Genomic DNA, 16331 nt, shown 5'->3' on the forward strand with positions numbered 1-16331 from the left:
TTAGTTTAGGAGCTACGATGGCACAGACAGATACACAGATACACAGATAGACAGCACGTCAAACTTATAACACCCCTCTTTTTGGGTCGGGGGTTAAATATTAAGTACACTCTACTCGATGTGTATTTTCCATTAGCGAAAAAATCGTAAGTCCATGGTATTTTCCAAGGCGTCTTCCTTAAAAGCCTCATAGATGGCGCTGTCATAAAATCGGACTTCTGTGCTAGAATCTGTTCAAAAGTAATGAGAGTACTTATTTACTGTTTTTTGAAACCTGAACACTGTGGAGAGTGTCAAGTTGTTTTTAAACATCACCTGGTTTTGGAACAACATTTATTTACTACTATTCTGAATAATGCCCGTTGGATTGAAGTTTTTAAAACGCCCATAGGAAGTCTTTAATTTTTTGAGATAAAACGTAGTGATCCTTTTCCCAATTCCTTGGCAGAACAAGGCAATCTACAGCCTGGAAAGTTCCTGAAACGTTTACGCCTTATATCAAATCAATAGAAGAAGTGACTTGTTAAAAACTTACTCTTATGGATTCTTAAGGCAAAATTCATTCAATTTATAAGAAGTCACTTTTGCTATTGATTTTTCCTCAGGAGAACATAATTTTAAACCCCTTTTCTAATGGATCCCGTGGCGTGGTGGTTGGTACCTAATTACCCAGTAGTTTTAAAAATAGAAGGTCTTGAGCTTGTATTCCACGACCAAAGCAAGCACAATTTCTATTAACTTTTGTAGAATAAAATCATAGTAGTTTCCTACGCCCGTTCTACAAACTGGTCAATATTTAGTACCTAAACAAAATTGGCTAATAAGAATTTTCCAGCTTTGGAAACCCCAGGACAAGGGCGGACGACCGTCCCTTCCGCCCCACCCTTAGTCATCCCCTGCGACTTTTATCCATCTAAAATAGTTACTAATAATATTATAAAGAGGTAAAGTTTGTAAGTTTGTTTGTAGACAGTAATCTCTGGAACTGCTGAATCGATTTTGAAAATTCTTTCCAAACCAGTAGAAAGCTATACATTTTAGAGATCCTTAGAAAATTATAATAAGCTACCCTTGCGAATTCATGACGGGTCACTAGTCTAAAATAAAACCATTTTTTAATCTTGATCCTTTTTATATTTAAAGGGGGTAAATAAACGGAAACGTCGGAAGATATTATATTATATTTGATGCAAGTAGAATTAAAAACAGTTAATTCATATTTCAATTATTACAACCAAACCATTGAATACCGCTATAGATTATTGTGACGTATAATGCACAGTTTGTTCTCAAAACCTTCATGAGTCCAAGGGCCTTTCCGTTTTCTTCAGCGTCCATGTAGGCATATTTCATAATGTTGAAGTATGTCCTTTGATGTATTAATTCTGTAATAAAATAATCTGATACATATACAAAAACAACCAACGAGATACCCTACCTATATACCTACTATTGTATCTATACTCTATCCTAGTTTCGTTTGTAACTGGTTGATGACTCAAAATGGATAACGCCCACTGATTTTTTGTCTTTGTCATATTTTATACGCGATTGCGTAACAGAGAGATTGCATATTACTGACTTCTCTCCATGGATAGTGTACTACGCTAATAGTTGAAACTAGGGAGCTCTCTCCCTCACTCGTTTCATACAAACGTAGTTCCAATTTTATTTGAATATTAAGCAACCAAAGTCCATGAAATTTTGCAGACATATTCTAGAAACTAATATCTATGTCTGTGGTTTTCCAGATTTCTGTTAAAATATTCGGTTTCAAAGTTACGCGGTCTTAAAAATTTTCATACAAATCTTTGAGCCCCTGTAATTTTAAATCTACATATTTTTAGAAAAATCTAAAACACCACAGACACAGATATTAGTTTCTAGAATATGTCTGCAAAATTACATGGACTTTGGTTGCTTAGTAAATAATCAAATGAAATTGGAACTACGATTGTATGAAACGAGTGACGGAGAGAGCCCTGTTAAATGCTATTCATTTAAAAAGTTCAATCTTTCATTTCAGTCCTGCAAATTTCTCCAGTAGGTAAAACCATAGACCTATGATTTTTCGCTTCGCTCAAAGACTGACAAAGCGAGGGAGCGAGAGTAGTTAGATAAGACCCACTGCCGCGAGCGAAAGCGAGATAGCGAAACAAGATGCCGATAAGTCATTATTTACGTGAGTGTCGGTCCTTATGAGTTCGGCCTGTTCCAAGTCGAGGTGATTTTTTGCATTTACTAAATAATTTTACGATTAAAACGTAAAATCTATGTTCTGCCACCATGGTGTCTTGTTCAGTGAGCGAATGTGACGTTACAAGACGTTATAATCCGCGTAAATACACGTTTCACAGGTAATTACTGATTATTTATACTTATTGTTTATAATCATTATTTCATCATTTGTTGTTTGAAAATTAGGCAAAATAGCTATTGGAAGCTTAGATGATAGGTTTCCCTTAAGACTTATCATCAAATTACATTGCTAAATGAAGAATTTTTGGATATTTTGTGTAAAATTTAAAAACGTTTGTTTACGATAGGGATTGACAAAGTAATGACGTCACAAGTATCGATAGTCGATAATCGTGTCTACCGGTAGGTTTGATGTGATAGGTTTCATGTGATGTATGTAAAATACAATATAAAACACTAGGTACTTTCCAATAAAAGAAAAGAACGAAATAAATATTTTCACTAATTTTTATTTTATTTAGCGTGACTTAGATTTCATATACAGGGTTAAGGGTAACCCGTACATTACTGTATTTAAGTGCTTATCGGGGAGGTCATTAGCTATGAATTGAGCGCCATATATACTATTTATTTTTATTAACTTGTCACTTAGACATTATATCACAGTGTTATTGTAATTAATCAAATTAAATTTACTTGCACCCTTTAAAAAAATAAAGGCGTGAAGAGGTAATAAAAACACAAACACACAGAAACATCCATACTTACGCATTTATATTCTTGACAACGTTATATACCTATACATATAGATTTATCAATCGTTTATTTCGTAGTAGCTGCACCAAGTCATTTAATTAATAAATAATAATCTGTTACCTAGCTTTAGCTTTGTTACTATTTGTGTATTTGAAATGTATTTGACTTTTTTAAAATTATAAGATGCTTTTTACTTCACTTCGTTAAACTAACTCATTAGTGACCTATGATTTCGCCAGTAAGAATATCGATAATACAAATGCTAAAGTCAGGACAACTCTATTTCACGCACACATTTACGTTTCATTTTTTGTAACACCGGTAATCTGTCATTGTTGATCTAGTACATACTAAATTTATGGGTAAAACCATAGACCTATGATTTTTCGCATGGGTAAAACCCACAATATGAAAGCAAATTATTATTAAAATCTGTTCAGAAGTTACGAAGATTTGCAGTCAAAAAAACGTGTAGGAATATTTATAAAAAAAAAAAATTGAAACTGCATCTATTGGCTGGCTATTGCAGCTTTGGAGAGCTTAGTACATTTAGCTATAGTTTTTTGAAAAAAAAAAAAATCATGACCTAGCTGTTGCTAACTCTAGGTAGGAAAAACGGAACTCTAACAAAGAAGACTATATAATAAACTACTTACCTAAGTAAACTTATATGATTAAACACTTTCAGGATACTTGTACAGTTTACTGACACCTATAGTTATCTAAGGTACTTATAGTTGATGATTAATCCTCTACTTGTCTGTGAAAATCCCGTCAAAATCGGTTCAGGCGTTCCGAAGATTAGCCCGTTCAAACAGAGAGACAGACAGACAGACAGACAGACAAAAATTTTAAAAATGTGTGATTCAGTTAGGGTATCGTTCAAGAACCATATGAGCTTAATATGTGGCAGTTATTTCGAAATTACAGACAGACACTCCAATTTTATTTATTAGTATAGATGGGCATTGGTAGGTACCTACTTACCTGCGTATTTTAAAACTGCGAATTGGATAAGATCACAAAGGACACTGGCACAACAGAAGCGATTGTAATGAAAATGCTAGATCGTTCTAGGTTCCTAGCCCTGTAATAGACCTGGTTCGCAGGACCCTAGGTCTTTTATATCACTTTTCTAGTGTTTAGGACGCATGTGCAATATGCATGTGCAATCAATAATGCACCGATGTCTAGGTACGCCCATCTTCAAATAATAATTATTATTACTTAGGGTGATGCTGTGTGGACTTAGGGTGGCTAAAAATCCACCCGTTGCACTATTGTCGTTCGTACCTACTCCTTGCCTTCCACTGCACCGGCCACAAAGGAGCACAGTGGTAATATCGGATTCCTACCGACTAAAAAAAAAAAAGATCCCGACGAATTGAGAACCTCCTCCTTTTTTGGAAGTCGGTTGAAAACCTCGCGAAGTTCCATCCCACCGCTAGTGACGGAGCACAAGGGACCAACAACGCCTCGTTACTCCGCCAGATACAGCTCCTCATTCATATAGCATACCCACTAAAAAACCCAGCGGTGCCGTCCACGTCAGGTTAGAGGCGTCTCAGGATCCCGGGTGTCGTATGCGACTGAGACGTCTCAGCGTTAAACCGGCACAGTTTTTAGTGAGGGAGAAGATGAGCGTAATGTCTCCTTCTTCTCCCCTGTCTTCTTCTGCGGCGTGGGTGAGCGTCAGCGGACAGCTCTCGCACCCGCTCCGCGGCCTCCTTCAGTGTTATGACAGTTTCACAGAAGGAGGCCATCACACTCCAGCTCGTCTTACTGCCAATCATGCCGTCTATTATGCTCGACAGCGAGAAGTTTCCTCCAAGCCTAGACGACACAATGTGGCGCTGAGGCCCCCATGCCGCGCATTCCACCAGAGTGTGATATGCCGTGCCAGATACAGCTCCTAGCTCTACGCTTAGCTCTACGCTTAGTTGAAGGGGAATATTAGTTATGATTAACATGACCAATATGTAAGTATTTTTTGGCCCGACCTCCTTGACGCTGTGGTGTACGCTGTGGTATTTCTTATAAGTGAGAGTTTCTGGGTTCGATCCCTGTCAGGGGCGGTTTGGGAATTTATAATATATCAACAAAAAAAGTATGAAACTGCCATTATATATCCTTTCCAAGTTAACCCGCTTCCATCAATTAGATTGCATCATCACTTACCATCAAGTAAGATTGCAGTCAAAGGATAACTTGTAAGTAGGCACTTACTTTAGCAAGCATTTTATTGAAGTTGATCTTTAAAGATTGACAAAAACTTGATTAAATTACCTACCAACAAAAAATGCAAACGCGTGCCAACCCTTCACAACAATAGATTCCAAAAAAAAAGTGTATAACAAATAACAATTGTCCAATCAGGGCTGCCCTTAATAATACATTTATATGCAAAACGTTTCATTAGATCATTTTTCATCTTCCAAGCTAATTTATGACAAGTTTATAATATGACAACATTTGACCAAATTACCTATTCATTCAATAGTCAGGGAGTTCATGGAAATCTGGAAATTCATGTTTATGGTTTACTCGGTTTACTCTGTTATCATGACAATATACAATTAAGGCGGTTTTTTAACCCCCGACCCAAAAAGAGGGGTGTTATAAGTTTGACGTGTGTAGGTATCTGTGTCTCTGTCTGTGGCATCGTAGCTCCAAAACTAATAAACCGATTTTAATTTAGTTTTTTTGTTTGAAAGGTGGCTTTGATCGAGAGTGTTCTTTACTTTATTCCAAGAAAATCGGTTCAAACGTTTGAAAGTTACCAGCTCTTTTCTTACTGTAACCTTCACTTGTCGGAGGTGTTATTTTTTAATTTACACTTGTAATAAATCATTTATATGCAAAATACTCTCAAATAAGATCATTTAGAGATAAATGATCTTATCTTATTTCTTATTTTATAAAAAAAAAAAAGTTGAAATTCAAAAAATAAATAAAATTAACTAACATTTTTTTTAAATAAACTAACTCTTGGCTGCAATCAGACCTGTTGGCAAGTGATGATGCAGCCTAAGTGGAGCGCGCTTGTCTAGAAGATGCTTATTCACTCTTGACTTGAAGGTATCCATATTTAAAAGTGGAAGAGAAAACTGATGCCGGGCATTCCATCTATCGTAGGTATCGTGTCCATTAAGAGCTTGGACACTCTTTTCAGTACAAACAATAACTAAGGTACCTACCTAGTTTCTCAAATTTCGATCTGAACTGCAGATGTTATATATTTAAGTCAAATTATTACTTATCCAACTTTAAAACTATCAAAAATAACATTTTTTTCTGCTAAGAACAGATTATGTATTTCATTATAATTGTTTTTAAATTACCTAAGTAGATACATCGTGTAGCCTGATAGGTATTGGTGGTCACAAAATCTGAAACTAAATAAAAATCCTTTTTCTCAGGGCGTATTGTGACAAAGTTAGCACCTCTTTTAGACAGGCTGCCAACGACTTTTCTTCCGAACTTTGTGCACCAAATTAACACCGGTCTTAATTACGGATTAATAAAAAATCAGAGGGGATTTTATTATAAAATCCTTGTTTAAGTTGTTAATGCGTACACAATAGGCTAATGATAACAAAGTGCGTTAGACGCATGCGCGGCTGGAACGGTTTTGATTGGGTATTGTCTGTTTTGCACCTTGTTGGTACGTGTGCATGATGCATCTGGTAACTTTGGATCATAACCTACTTCAGAAAGGATGTTAGTACTTTTTAACCCCCGACCCAAAAAGAGGGATGTTATAAGTTTGACGTGTGCATCTGTGTATCTGTCTGTGGCAACGTAGCTCCTAAACGAATGAACCGATTTTAATTTAGTTTTTTTTGTTTGAAAGGTGGCTTGCCCGAGAGTGTACTTAGCTATAATCGATGAAAATCGGTTCAGCCGTTTGAAAGTTATCAGCTCTTTTCTAGTTTTCTTAAAGAGGTTTTTGTGTCGGGGGTTTTTAAATTTTGAGTTAATACAAGTTTACGTTGATTTGGATACTGGAAATGGAATCCAATGTAATCACTACCTCACTACTAATATGATAAATGCGAAAGTGTGTTTGTTTGTTGGTTTATTGCTTTTTTACCCGACTACGGCAAAGCCGAAAGGAAGGGTTATGATTTTAGCAGTCTATGTATTTAGTTTGTCCCTTAATCACACCGCAACGGATCAACGTGATTTTTTGCATAGATATAATTAAACACCTGGGTAGCATAGGCTACTTTTATCACGAAAATGAAAGAGTTTCCACAGATTTTTTAAACTTAGATTCACGCGGATAAAGTCACGGGCATCAGCTGGTATATTACAAAGTGTCTGTTGTCTTGTAATGGTCTATCCACTTAACCAATTTTGATGAATTTGGTACAAAGATAATTTTCACCCCAGATTTTTTAAAGATGTTAAGAAGTTGCGTACAGCGTACATCATCTAGATTCTAGGTAGTAGGTATTTTATATTTCCTGTTCTTCAAATTTTGCGTGCAACGCACGTATTGGCGTCCCTATGCCTGTAAAAATGAATTAAATAAATAAAAAGGGGCTTTGTGATGACATAATTTACATAATTCACTCATTTATCAGGAACGGACATCCTTCCTGAGTAAATGAAACCCACAAAAACCCCTAAAATGCAGCTTTGCGCATAAATTTTACGCATCGCTTTATTAGATAAAAAAGATGGCGCGTGCTCCGTGTAATAATATGCCACAATGTGGTTTCGTAGTAATTTAACAAAGTATTATCCACTAGCTGATGCCCGCGACTTCATTCCCCTGGATATAGGTTTTTAAAAATCCCGTTGGAACTCATTGATTTTCCGGGATAAAAATAGCCTATGTATAATCTATCTCCATTCCCAACCAAATCCGTCGAGCAGTTTTTGCGTGAAAGAGTAACCAACATCCATATCCATACATACTTACAAACATTCGCGTTTATAATATTAGTAGTTTAGGTAAGTACGAAGATACTACAAATACCTGACCCGACCCGTTTCTAATTCACGATTTCATTCACGTGGAATGACTTGATTTTCCGGGATAAAACGTCCTAGATAATCTTTACCTATCTAACACTCTCCAGGTTTTAAGCTATAGTCATCTAAGCAAAAAATCATGCCAATCCGTTGCTCCTTTGCGGCGCGGTGATTGAGGGACAAACCAACAAACAAACATAGGTCTTTTGTCCACACGCCACGGTCTTACGCCGCCGCCGCCTGAATCCAGCGGCTAGACTAGTTTGATGTCGGCTGTCCACGTGGGGGGTCTTCCAACGCTGCATTTTTTTGTAAATTGAACATTGTTGAGAAGAACAACCGCCGAGTTTCTAGCTGGTTCTTCTCGGTAGGAACGGCATTTCGAACCAGTGGTAAATTATTTTGACGATTAAAAAGCTCTTGTAAAAGTCTGCTTGAATAAAAATCTATTCTATTCTATTCTGCGCTTTCCACCGCGAGTTCGCCATTCTAGCACCTATACATATTACATATTATACAATGAGTTAGTTAAAAACACTAACAACATAGGTATGTAAGTAAAACTACTCGTGTTTTCAGATTATTTTAAATCAGTAAATCACTCGTAAAACACGTTTTTAGGAAAGCTTGAGGCAAGGCCCACCTTTTTGTAATTTATAACCCATCAATTACTATGAAATTTATAATAATCGAAACGTTCAACCCTTAAAATGCCTACTAAGGAGGTCCGTTAGGGTCATAAATTACCCTTAACCCTCAAACGTCTTAGGGTAAGGCACGACCCAAGGATCCAGGTGGTTGCTTAATTGGAAAAAAGCTAATTTTGTAACAACCCCATAGCGTCTTGCGTGTAAAGACACCTTTAAGTAGAGTTAAGAATGTTTGAAACTACATGAAAAACTAGCCTAATAGCTTAGTGGGTAAAAGATCCGCCTCTATTCGGAAGGTCAGGGGTTCGATCCCGGGCATGCACTCTAACTTTTCAGAATTATATGTCTTTTAATGAACGGCGTGAATCATTAGTATTAGACTTAGTTAATAGACTATTATTTTAAGTCACGAGTATCGTATACTAGTATTTGTAGAGCTCGTGTGACCTAACCTAAGCTCGTATCTAAGCTTCTTTGGTCTTTTCCGTGACAGGTAAGCATTACTTAACAGGGCTCTCTCCGTCACTCGTTTCATACAATCGTAGTTCCAATTTCATTTGAATATTAAGCACCTACGTACCTATATATTTGCCCACTTCTATTTCCTTCTTAGCTCTTGACCAGATGGCTAAGAGCCAGTAAAGTATACCTTCACCTGGTGGAGGGTGTGACCCCATTGTCTTAGATCACAGATAGAGATATTAAAATAAGCTCGGTTTCGGTAAGCGCCGTTTATGGATCATTACAGTATCTACTGGATAATTTTATTAATTATTCGCGGGCATCCTCTAGTACATAATATATTCAAAACACAATGATTCTTTCTAAATTATTTACTATGCAAATAATGCATAGCTTCTGTAGAAGCAAAACACAGTTTTTATTACTTTGAAAGTGTGTTTCTGAGTTGAAATAGTGCTTTATATAATTTTAAACCCAATACGTAATTCTTTTACATTTTTTTTATTGATTAATTTTTATTGCTCCTGTAGATTATCAAAAATCAATTTATTTTCTTTTTTCAAAGTGTGTCTTTGAGATAAAACAGTTTTGGTGCAGGGCCAGGGGTGCGATATGGACAATCATCCCAATCTACTCCCTGACCACAACATAGTGACGTGTCATCAGGGATGTATCCATGATCAACAGATACCGAGTCCATCTGCCGCGCCACCTGGTGGAATTAATTAGGATAATATTGTTCGGGCACGCGCGTAGAAAGGTAACTGTCTAAATTATGCTAAACTATGCATGTGTCTGCGGCTTCACCCGCACAACCCACGTACAAACTAACATTGTAATACGAAATTGTGTCTGTTTGTCTATTAGTACCATTAGCATCTTAACCCATTTAGGTTAAAAACACAGAGTTAGCTTGTATCCCAGAGATGGATATAAGCTACTTTTAGCTACTTGTAGCTGCCCACGTTGGCGACGTAGCTGTGCGAGTAGGCGACGTAGCTGCCTGCATTGGCGACTTAGCTGCTCGTTTCGGCGAAGTAGCTGCCCATGTCGGCGACTTAGCTGCTCACATCGGTGACATAGCTGCCCGAGTCGGCGATGAAGCTGCCGCGTTAGCGACTGTAAAATTATAATTTCACAATGTAATCAAAAATCACGTCAATCCGTTGCGAAGCTATTGAACAAACAAACACACTTTCGCATATGTAATATAGGTAGTGATGATGTCTTTTATAATTCTTTTAGAAACTCGGAGTGGGCTAAACTACGAACTTACGAAAATAGGTATTAGTAAGGCCCTAGTAATGAAACGTTTATATTTATCTATCCAAATTAAAAGCTTTTAAATATTTACGTTATTTCTTCAAAGGTCCTAATAGAAATGTAACTTTTAATTAGCATGACATTGCACCGGCCCAGATGGTCTTAACAGGGCTCTCTCCGTCACTCGTTTCATACAATCGTAGTTCCAATTTCATTTGAATATTAAGCAACCAAAGTCCATGAAATTTTACAGACATATTCTAGAAACTAATATCTGTGTCTGTGGTGTTTTAGATTTTTCTAAAAATATGTAGTTTTAAAATTACAGGGGTTCAAAGATTTGTATAAAAATTTTTAAGACCGCGTAACTTTGAAACCGAATATTTTAACAGAAATCTGGAAAACCACAGACATAGATATTAGTTTCTAGAATATGTCTGCAAAATTTCATGGACTTTGGTTGCTTAATATTCAAATGAAACTGGAACTACGATTGTATGAAACGAGTGACGGAGAGAGCCCTCTTAATGTATGCCGAGGTGTGCAGGGTAGCTCGCCCTCACCTCGACACTGATCGTTAGCTTGATTACTGTAAAATTATAATTACAACCCTGAAGCAAGACACCATATTGTATTATTATGGTTCTTTTTATCAGGCACATTTAAACTGTTTTTGTAATTATTACAAATTGGACCTATTTTTATACGAAAATTTCTTACTTCTCCTATCTTCCTACTTATCACACTAACGCACTAATATTATAAAGGTGAAAGTTTGTGTGTGTGTGTTCCTGTGTGTGTGTGTGTGTATGTTACTCCTTCACGCAAAAACTACTGAACAGATTTGGCTGAAATTTGGAATGGAGATAGATAATATCCTGGATTAGCACATAGGCTACTTTTTATGCCGGAAAATCAAAGAGTTCCCACTGGATTTCGATAAACCTAAATCCACGCGGACGAAGTCGCGGGCATCCTCTAGTTATCTCTAAATCCCATGACTCGTAAAACGTATCATGAGCAATAGCTTTCAACAAAGAGATCAAATAGAGATTTAAACATAGGGATGGTTGATTTTATTATTTACTAGCTGATGCCCGCAGCTTCGCCCGCGTGGATTGGTCAGATCCCCTGCAGCATCAGGATTGAGGAGTTGGACTCCAAATTTTTTATGAAACAATGTCGCAAAGTTCCTCTATCGATTAAAAAAGAAATGACGCAAATCGGTTCAGAAATCTCGGAGATTTCGGTGTACATAGGTAGAAAAACACAACTCCCTTTTTAAAAGTCGGTTAAAAAAGTAGCCTATTTTACGCCCTGGTCAATCCTCTACTTGCCTGTGAAAGTCCAGTCAAAATCGGTTCAGCCGTTCCAAAGATTAGCCTTTTCAAACAGACAGACAGACAGACAGACAGACAAAAATTTTAAAAACGTGTGATTCAGTTATGGTATCGTTCAAATAACCATATGAGCTTAATATGAGGTAGTTATTTCGAAATTACAGACAGACACTCCAATTTTATTTATTAGTATAGATTTTGCGCTACTTACCTACTTTTCTGTAGAATCAGGATTAAAGAGTTGGATCCAGAAATGTTACGGACACTTCTACTACTAATATTTTTTTAATCTTACTTAAGTAATATACATACTTTGTATGTCTATCACAGTTAGATAAATAAAAAATATAAAGCAGTGTAGTAAAATAAATGAAGGAATTAGAATTACCATTTTCTATGCAAGTTAAGCGTTCAAATTACAGTGCGCCCGCGCACGCACGGTCCCGCACCGCATCTGCATACAATGCCTGCAATTTACCAACCAATAATACTTTAATATACAAATGGACCCTAGCATTAGAGGAAATTAGGTTATTTATTATCTGTATATTATTATTTTTAACCCCCGACTCAAAAAGAGGGGTGTTATAAGTTTGATCTGTGTATCTGTCTGTGGCATCGTAGCTCCTAAACTAATGAACTGATTTTAATTTAGTTTTTTATTAATTTAGTTTTTTTTTGTTTGAAAGGTGGCTTGATCTAGAATGTTCTTAGCTATAATCCAAGAAAATCGGTTCGGCCGTTTGAAAGTTACTCTTTTCTAGTTACTTTAACCTTCACTTGTTGGGGGTGTTATAAATTTTAAATTTACACTTGTTACTATAAAAGTTAGGCCATTGCATTGTATGGGGATTTCAAATTTTACATTTTCTATAACGTGGATTGGACTGTACCCTAAAGAAAAGATTTTGAAAAATTCCACGATTTTATAACACAATTTGAGAAGAGACCCGTGCTAGGGAGACCTATTATTTAAAAAATGCGTTTGTAAATGTTTACGTTGACTATCAACGGACAGTCAAGCGTAACCGCTAGGAGTAGATAGAGACAATTAGTAGTAATTTCGTTATCTCGCTCCGATGGGGGTGCGCCGCGCGTTGGCAGATGCGCGATGCTATCAGCGCCCTCTGTGCGATGCGCACGCGCCGAATGACAACAATCAGTTAAGGCGACGATTGCCTAGTATCATCAGCAGCAATATCATCATTATCAACCGTTAGACGTCTACAACTCACGCTCACGGTACACGGTCTTGTGCCGCCTGAATCCTACGAGTTGTTTGAGGTCATCTGTCCACCTAGTAGAGTCTTCCAACACTGTACAGTCCGACAAGGCTCTTTTGGCACTTGAATGAGGGCGCTGTTGTAGCTTTATGCCGACACAGCGAACTATCAACAAGTGCACTTCTGAAGATGGTGGCTTTAGTTCCGATTTTGGTCACGCGCTAAAAGAGCCTTGTCGGACTGTACTTTATGGGAGGTCGCCATTCTAGCACCTTGGGACCCAAAAGTCTATCGTTTTTAGGGTCTCGTACCTGAAAAAGAAAAACGGAATCCTTATAGGATGACTTTGTTGTCTGTCTGTCTGTCGGTCCGTCTATCTGTTTATCTGTCTGTCGTCGACAGTCTGTCTGTCTGTCTGTCATAGTTTCATAGTTTTGTTAGTCATTGGTTGGTGACTGAAAATGGTTAGCGCCCATTGAGATTTTTACCTCTATCGTTTGGGATCACGTATTCAGAGACAGCGCTATAGTTACTTAGGTACTTCTTCTCTCGGATAGAGTATAATTTGTAGTGAGTCTTCGCAACGTGCCCGTTGTCGTACGTGGTCGTACCGTACCGCTATCCCGCAGAGGTGTCGCTCTAACAATTTTAATTTATGCATACAGACATATACACTGCCTTGTAGCTTGTAGTATTGATAACAATGATAGCACACGTTATACTGTAATTTATTACAACACACGATTATTTTTAATGATTTTAGGGTTCCGTGCCTCAAAAGGAAAAAGGGAACCCTCGTAAGATCACTTTGTTGTCTGTCTGACCGTCTGTCCGTCTGTCGTGTCTGTCACGAAAACCTATAGGGTACTTCCCGTTGACCTAGAATCATAAAATTCGGCAGGTAGGTAGGTCTTATAGCACAAGTAAAGGAATAAATCTGAAAACCTATAGGGTACTTCCCGTTGACCTAGAATCATGAAATTTGGCAGGTAGGTAAGTCTTATAGCCCAAATAATGGAAAAATCTGAAAACAGTGAATTTGTGTTTACATCACAAAAAAATGTGTTCATGAACAAATAATTAATATTTTCAATTTTCGAAGTAAGATAACTATTACCAAGTGGGGTAGGTATCATATGAAAGAGCTTCACCAGTACATTTCAACACAGATTTTTATTTATTTTTATGTATAAGAGTTTTTGATTTATCGTGCAAAATGTTTGAAAAATACCCGAGTACGGAACCCTCAGAGCGCGAGTCTGACTCGCACTTGGCCGGTTTTCTTTATATTGTCTAGCTATTTAACGTAAGTTACGTTCATCTACAGTTAAGTTTTAACTCCTTATCAACGAAAATCAATATACCCATGAGTAATGGCTTTTTAAGCTCCATCATTAATATTAATCGGCAGATGTGGTTAAAGTAATAACAAAACAATTGTTAAAAACTTTAAAAAATACATTATAACAAGATGGCGCCCCGTGGCGAGGGAATTATTACAAATCACAATTTCATCACCACTTGAAACTCAAGTGATGTTTGGGACCACAAATTTTATACCAGAGACCTCTGTTTCTCTACACACTAGCTACATCCCGTGACTTTATCCACGTGGCCTTAAGTTTTTGATTGTTGGAATTTCTCAAAATCTTTTTTATTAATATCAACATAGGTACGAACAATGCAACCTAGCTTTGTCCGTAAGTACCCATGTTGTCATTCCATCAAAATTCATAAATAATCCTTCACTATTGTCTTGTATCCGTTTTTTTCAATAACTATAAGTTACAGAAGTCAGAACCCACAAAAAAAAACCCGCCAAGTGTGAGTCAGACTCTCGCACCGAGGGCTCCGTACTCGGGTATTTTTCCCGATATTTAACAGGAAAAATCAAGAACTATTATGCATAAAAATAAATAAAAATCAGTTTTAGAATGAACAGGTAAAGCTTTTTCATAATATGATACCCCACGTGGTATAGTTATCTTACTCTGAAAATTGATTTTTTTTTCTGTGATGTATCCACAAATTCACGGTTTTCAGATTTATTCCTTTACTTTATTTATTTTATTTATTTTATTTATTATTATTGACATAAAAAAAAGTACAGAGAGTTTTTGTTACATTCAGCGCCACAAAAACCACAGTTGGTTTTACCGGGCACTGAGTTTACTAATTATAGCTATACAATAAAAATAAAATTATAGAAACCAGCATAATTGACAAATTTGCACTTGTGCTATAAGACCTACCTACCTGCCGAATTTTATGATTCTAGGTCAACGGGAAGTACCCTATAGGTTTTTTGACAGACACGACGCACGGACGGACAGACAGACAAACAGACAACAAAGTGATACTATAAGGTTCCGTTTTTCCTTTTGAGGTACGGAACCCTAAAAACTGACCCATAATAAGAAAAATATTTAAAGCATGTTAAGAGTATAATGTTAACTCTAACAAGTGTAAATTAAAAATTTATAACACCCCCGACAAGTGAAGGTTACAGTAAGAACTAGAAAAGAGCTGATAAGTTTCAAACGGCTAAACCGATTTTCTTAGATTATAGCTAAGAACACTCTCGATCAAGCCACCTTTCAAACAAAAAAAACTAAATTAAAATCGGTTCATTAGTTTAGGAGCTACGATGCCACAGACAGATACACAGATACACACGTCAAACTTATAACACCCCTCTTTTTGGGTCGGGGGTTAAAAAGTACGAAGTAATTGAAAAAATTTTGTACCCGCTTGAACTTTGACCACTGTATCGTAACTTATCGTGAGAAAAATCCCTAATCAAGAATTGAAACAACTTCAGAAGTGAAGTACCCACATACCCGCTTGGTTTATCTCAACTTAAATGAATTAGTTTAATCAATAAAATCACAGCCCTTTTTTACTGCAACCGCAAGTAGAGTGGGTTCGAGTCCTCTTCAAAGTATCATGTATAGGGGTACATTATCTCACAATTTGACTATTATGTGCTATTATCTTGATAGTGTTATAGGGGTATCGTCGTTTTATTGGTAAAAAAATGTGTCTAGCTCCCTCGAGTACACTTTCTAAATCAGCCTTTTACTCATTTATTTTATTATTTTATGTTTTCAATATTTAGGTACATATTATAATTATATAATAATTTATTCAATACGTTGGGGTCGCGCAAAAGCGTAGCGTTGGAAAGACCTTCCTACTAGGTGGATAGAATTTTTTTTTTTTAAGAAAGGATATTAGCCATGCTAATCATTACTAATACTCCCCTTTCCCCTCCAATTAAGCTTAAGCTTGTGCCAGGAGTGGTTGCTACAATACTGCAACGGGTGGGGTTTGAACCGCCGACCTTTCAGAATTCAGTCCGCTCCTCAACCGTTGAGCTATCGAGGCTCTAAATATAACATCAAACGAGGCACCGAACCGTAGAATTTAGGTGGTGCAAGACCGTGGTGTGTGGA

The 16331-nt window shown here is 36.9% G+C and overlaps 1 long non-coding RNA gene across 1 annotated transcript; it reads right to left on the bottom strand.

The window, feature by feature from the left end:
• Window positions 1-1208: 1208 nt before the first annotated feature.
• LOC123876198 lies at window positions 1209-4031 on the bottom strand. The gene is made up of 2 exons (XR_006798280.1): window positions 3943-4031; window positions 1209-1385 (listed from the first exon to the last, which is right to left on the bottom strand). It is a non-coding gene; the product is annotated as an uncharacterized LOC123876198 (long non-coding RNA).
• Between the last annotated feature and the right edge of the window lie 12300 nt (window positions 4032-16331).

This window comes from Maniola jurtina, chromosome 21 (assembly GCF_905333055.1).
Source record: "Maniola jurtina chromosome 21, ilManJurt1.1, whole genome shotgun sequence".
Lineage (NCBI taxonomy): Eukaryota > Metazoa > Arthropoda > Insecta > Lepidoptera > Nymphalidae > Maniola > Maniola jurtina.